This window comes from Mustela nivalis (genome assembly GCF_964662115.1).
Source record: "Mustela nivalis genome assembly, chromosome: 11".
Taxonomy (NCBI): Eukaryota; Metazoa; Chordata; class Mammalia; order Carnivora; family Mustelidae; genus Mustela; species Mustela nivalis.
Genome location: NC_139030.1, coordinates 66202409 through 66208408, shown reverse-complemented (window position 1 = coordinate 66208408; position 6000 = coordinate 66202409). Strand labels below are relative to the sequence as shown.

The following is a 6000-nucleotide window of genomic DNA, read 5'->3' as shown; positions in this document are numbered from 1 at the left end:
GCCCCTCAAGTAACTTTTTTGACAGGAAGGAAACAAAATTCTGCATCTTCTCCGCAGTCCTAGAATGGAGGCAGATCAGACCCTTAAAGAAAAAAGAAAAGAAAAAACAGAACAGCTCAAACTATGCAAGTCTTTTCAATTAGCTGTACCCTGACTCTCACTGAACCTTAGAGGGCAGGTTCTGTGGGAATACCAGGTGTTAGCATTAGCTCAGTCTGTCTCAAGGGAGTCAAATGACTCATGTGGAACAGCAGAAGCATAAAGGAATCTGAAGTTCAATGAATCATCCAGTAGACAAGAGAGGTATTTTTCAATAACCTGAAGATATAAATAACCGAACACACATTTCTGCAATAGTGATTACCAGGGACTTATTTTAAAAACATCTCAAACATGAAGGGATTCTAAATTTTAGCAGTAATATGCTTCGCCTGATAGACTCTTGCAACAATTACCCAGCTAAAGAACACAGCAGCAAAGCGGGTCTCCAATAGTCAACCCGATGGCTATTTCGGACATTCGAATTCTAATCTCATCTCTGATGTCAACTCACTCTGCAATTTGTGGCAAGTCATTTCACTTCTCTGGATCTCAAAGTAGTCTTGATATCTCAAAAATTCCTTTCTTTTCCAACGATCCGTAATAAAGTGCTTACTGTGTGCAGGAACTGTTCCCCACTCTTCACTTAGAAGTCAACCTAGTTAATCCTCCCAGTCATCCTGTGAAGTCTGTGCCCAGACTTGAAGGCCTCCTATTTTATGGGCAAGAATACTGAGGCACAAAGAGGTTAAGTAAGTGGCCTAAGGTCACCATGCTGGTTTATTTTATTCGTCAGCTTGATTGGGCCACAGTCCCCACATATTCCGGCCAACATGACTGTTGTTTCTGTGAAGGTATTTTTGGATGAGATTTACACTTGAATTGGCGGACTTGGAGTAGAGCAGATAACCCTCCGTAATGTTGCTGGGCATCATCCAGTCAGTTGAAGGACTGAATGGAATAAGAGCTGGTCTAGAAGTCCCAGGTTGCCAGCAGACCGCCTTCACGATTCTTCACAAATCTACGGCACCGGGTCTTCCGGGAGAGCCAGCAGACTGCCTTTGGACTTGAACTGCTGCTCTTTCCTGAGTTTCCAGCCTGCCAGCCTCCCTTATCAGATTCTGGACTCTGTAAGCCTCCAAAATTGTGTTAGCTAATACATTAAAATAAATCTCTTTGTACCATATGCACATCCATCCTCTTGGCTCTGTTTCTTTGGAGACCCTGACAAATACACACACTATGCTACTGCTCTACTGGTAGAGCCAGGTGGGGGCCCCAGGCAGCCTGGCCCCCCAGAGGGAGGATAACAAAAATTCTAGAATGTCAGAGGTTGGCCAAGCATCCCTTCTATGAAGCCAGAGCTATCAGTGAACACACACTTGTAAATAAATTTATTCTTAAATTTCCACACTGATGACCTCACTGAACTGGCCATAATAAACCCAAGAAATAGGAAGCTCCAAGCAGTGATACTGAAGAACCTAACACCAAACATATTTGATTACAGAAAATTATGTGTTTGGGGCACATTCCTAATCTCTCAGAGTTTGAGTTTAGCAAGTAACTGCCATCTTGCAAAAATTCCCTGATTAACAGGAAAAAACAAACCAAAAAAAAAAAAAATTGGCAGAAGATAGTCTGACCCAAAGTGACCATTTGGGTTTTTTTTTGTTTGTTTTGTTTTATTTTGTTTCATTTTTCCCCCCTTTATTTGTTAACCTTGCTCTCTCTTCAGTAGATGCTGTCCTGGAAGATTCTTGGAAAACTTGTAGGTGGCAGGTGAATTTAAAACTGTTGCTATAAAATTTCATCTCATTTAGTTCAATTGAATTAAGTGATGGGAGGCCCTTACACTTTCTTTGTAATGGGTACATATATACCAATAATTGTTTCTTTTTCAAGACCCAAATTGAACTCTTGACCCTTAAATAAAGGTGACCTTGGAGACAGGGCGTCAAACTAGTCCAAGAATGGACATCATCAACCAATCAATCATCACCACTATCCAAATATCTAGTACGGAGAGAAAAAGCCATCTTCTCTTCACTAGGATTTAGTTTTGGGTTTCTAGGGAGAAATCAGCAAAAGTTTCAGACACTCAAGAGAAATCCCTGCCTTCAAATGTGCTCAGGAGTAAGGCTTATGGGGCTTCACTGGTGGGGGTCAGCTGTCTCCACCAGGTATATCTGGTTTGAGAACCTGAAGGCTGATAGCTCAGGAAAGACAGGGCACTCCTAAATGAAGGAAACATTTAGCTAAGGTTCAAGATCACCGGGCTCTTTTTTGGTTTTTATACAGGAGTCAAATGTTGTTTATAACTATACCCTGACCCCAACCATGAACTCTGAAACTTAGGTAGCCACGGAGAAAGAGGGAGAGGAAGCATGAGCTGTTCTGCTTAAGGCAGAGGCTAAGTCATTGTAGCCAAATTCAATCACTGCAGGAGAGACAGGTTTGGAACACTTGGTGCTTCCTTCCTTCCAAATGTCTAGACACCCAAAAGGGTGTGCAGACTTGCCTCTGACCATTCTCCTTGAAGGCCTCTCTGCACATAAAATATCACCAGTTATAGGGGTTTGTTTGTATTATCTTTGAACTTGATGTGTATTATTCTACCTTTGTCAACATCCATTCCCACTTTCTATAAGCTTTAAACTCTCCCAGATGCTGAGCAAATGTGAATTCTTTGGAAGGCAGCCGGCCTCTGTAATCTAGTGGCACAATCACTACTCCCTCTCCAAATTCTGTTACTGTCAATTTTAAGCATGCATTGTCTGGGGCATTTTATATGCTGTAGTTGAAGACAGACGCCAAACGTGTAAAAATGTAACCTTGACCGACCGCTATCGGCGTCTATGCTGTTTAAAAAGGAAAATGGACTCTCAAGGCTGAATAGTTATCTGCCTTTCACAATCGCTATAGTGCTCCAAAGTGTATGCTCCCGATGTCAGCTCTTTAGTTACCTGTCAAGGAACTTCCCACTAGGCATGTAGCTTCCAGTACATTCTATACAGAATATAGCCAGATCTTTAAGGATGTTGATATGGATATTAAACAGAGGAATCACGATCAAAGCCATGCGTTGTTTACTTTTTCTTGGCACCATAGTGTGACCAACCTCTGCAGAGACGTGGTGTCTTGTTTGGTAAAATTGTGTGTGGTGAAATTACAGCCCAAACTGACTGCCCCACGCAGACTTGACATGGGCATAAAACAAAACAAAACAAAAAACGCATGGCTCACGTGACTTCTGTGGAGATTTTGATCTGCTTCCTTATCCTCAAACCTCTGCTGTACTTCTACTACTACTATTATAATTTTTTCTTTTTTATCATAAGCTCTAAGCATGAAAGAAGGAGGGATAGTCACAAACAAATGAGAAGAAAGAGAACAAAGCTAATGCAGAGAAGCAGTTTCCTGGTCTCAATAGACATTTTGCAACAGGGTTTTGTGTATTATTTATGAGGCTATATTAACAGACCAAGGGAAGAAAGAATATTTTTTTAAAAATCAGATAATTTTAGAATACATAGGGTGGGCCTAGGGAAAATATTATCAGTTTCTGTCCAAAAAAAGATCAATATCCTCCTTTTAAAGGAAGCTTTTGGGGGAAAAAAAAAAAAAACCCAACTCTGTATGATATATAAACTTCCTGAAGCTTCCTAACATCAATGACTCTGTCTCTATGCCGGTATTTGCATTGATTTTCTCCCATTCTTTGTTTTCTTTTTGGGGGGTCTTTTTAATGAGCAATTTCGTGCAGTTTGGCCATGTAATAGATCTAATTCTGCTGATAAAGAAGATTGAAAATAAATATGTCTCTAAAAATCCAGCAGAAACTATTAAATCATTGATGAACCAAATAAAAACCACATCATATTTTTGGTTTAATTACTTGTTTAAGTTATGTGTGAGACTTACTTCTATAGGAGTTGAAAATTTTGATTAATGAAAGCTGGCCTCTGTGGAAAAAAAGAACTTAGCTGTTCCATATGTCATAAAAAGGCTTGATTGGAGACTGAGAAGACTATAATTTTTCCCTTCCTGGAAGAAAATGTGAAATTCTTTCCACAGCTTTTAGACTCTGATCGTGAAGCTAAAGGAATTGTGCTCACCTTCTGGATTTTTCTTCGTGTGAGCGCAGCCGTTTCAGGGTGGATTCATGACAGGTGGAGGCAGGCAAAGGCTACAGTACAAACTTCAGACTCCTGAGCTTACCCCACTCCTCTGAGTAATACCCCACTGGCCTAACACACCATTATTAACAAGGTAGCGGGTCTTTAAATCTTCTGAGTCTTCAAAAGCTGAAATCACCGGTTAAAAACTAGTTTGATCAAAGCTTTGTGTGAAAGGAAAAGGGTGTTTAAAAAGAGAAAACTTTTTAGAAAAATCATCATTTTGCCTTGGGCAAGCTCTGGAGCACTAACCTGCTCAGCTATCCTCTTGGAGTTTAGGAAACAACTAACTATGTTTTCATCTCAGATATAGGCAGGTGGTGGACTGCATTTGATCTCTCTATGCCCTGATTGGAAGCAAGCAATTTTGAGAGTCTATTCCAACTGTAATCCAGCCAGTGCCCAGGAAGGAGATGCCTATCGAACTCCTCCACATTCCGGATTTCTTCACTGCCCATTACTGGTTTGTTGGACAAGGAGGTGTAAAGTTGGGAGGGGGGGGGGAGCAGGATTTCATTGGACAGAGCAGAGGGTTGTCTATCACTGGAAGAGATATGATTAATATTGCCTCTAAGTATGTTCTTATCCCAAAACACTGCGATGAGGGAGTGATGGTGGATGGGGAGTATGGCTGGGAATATGGAAGGTAAGACCTCTCAAGACTTGAGGGAGAAGGGGCTCCTAGGGTGGCTCAGTTGGTTGAGTCCCTGCTTTGGTTCATGTCATAATCTCAGGGTCCTGGGATCAAGCCCCACATCAGGCTCCTTGCTCAGCGAGGAGTCAGCTTCTCTCTCTCTCTCTCTCTCATTTAAATAAATAAATAAACAAATAAGATCTTTTAAAAAAAAAAAAAAGAAGAAAGAAAAAAGGACTTGAGGAATGGATCAACTATAGCAGTCCTAATATTTGCCAAGCGTTACACTATATACTGGGGTTGGAAAGATGAGTGGGCTTTCCTGCCTTAAATAATGACAGTATTGTCAGAGAGACCTATATGCAAATAGATAACTTTGCAAACATATACAATGTGTGTGATGATATTTAAACTACAGAAGAAGTACAAAGACAGGAGTGATCACTTCATTGCCTTGAGAACAAGTTCAAAATTCTCATACATTAAGGTAAGAGAGAATCTTTATTCAGAATGTACAGTTGACAAAAGATCTTAACAGTAGATATGCTGTAACTTTTTTTTTAAGATTTTATTTATTTATTTGACAGAGAGAGATCACAAGTAGATGGAGAGGCAGGCAGAGAGAGAGAGAGGAGGAAGCAGGCTCCCTGCCGAGCAGAGAGCCCAATGCGGGACTTGATCCCAGGACCCTGAGATCATGACCTGAGCCGAAGGCAGCAGCTTAACCCACTGAGCCACCCAGGCACCCGATATGCTGTAACTTTTATCTGGACACTAATGTCCTCATTTTCGAGGAGTAAGTTATAATATTGGGGGGCTGTTGTGCATGCACTAAGTGAAAATGTTGATTGAGCAAATGTTTTTCTTCCTCTGCTTCCCGGTCTTCCTAAATGGGCCAAATTGTCCTTAGATCTCTTTGCAATTACTTCCATTTGTGGGTAAAATCTGAGTTTTACAGGCTTATGCTGATAACTAAGCTGGGATAAGTGAAGTGGGAGCCATACGGATTCATAACTAAGATATGTAATGGATTGCACAAAATCATACAATTTTTTGTTCAATTCCTTGAAGAAAATATCATATGCAAGGGAGTCATTTTTTCATCATCCCAGCTGAGAAGAAATTGAAATAAATTCTGAGAACATGGAA

At 40.7% G+C, this 6000-nt stretch overlaps 1 long non-coding RNA gene across 1 annotated transcript in view; it reads right to left on the bottom strand.

Annotated features, from left to right (window-relative positions):
* Positions 1–216: 216 nt before the first annotated feature.
* Positions 217–6000, bottom strand: part of LOC309843933 — a 248714-nt gene continuing 242930 nt past the window's right edge. The window contains exon 3 of the long non-coding RNA XR_014300420.1: positions 217–1167. This is a non-coding gene — a long non-coding RNA (uncharacterized lncRNA). The remainder of the gene's footprint in view (positions 1168–6000) is intronic.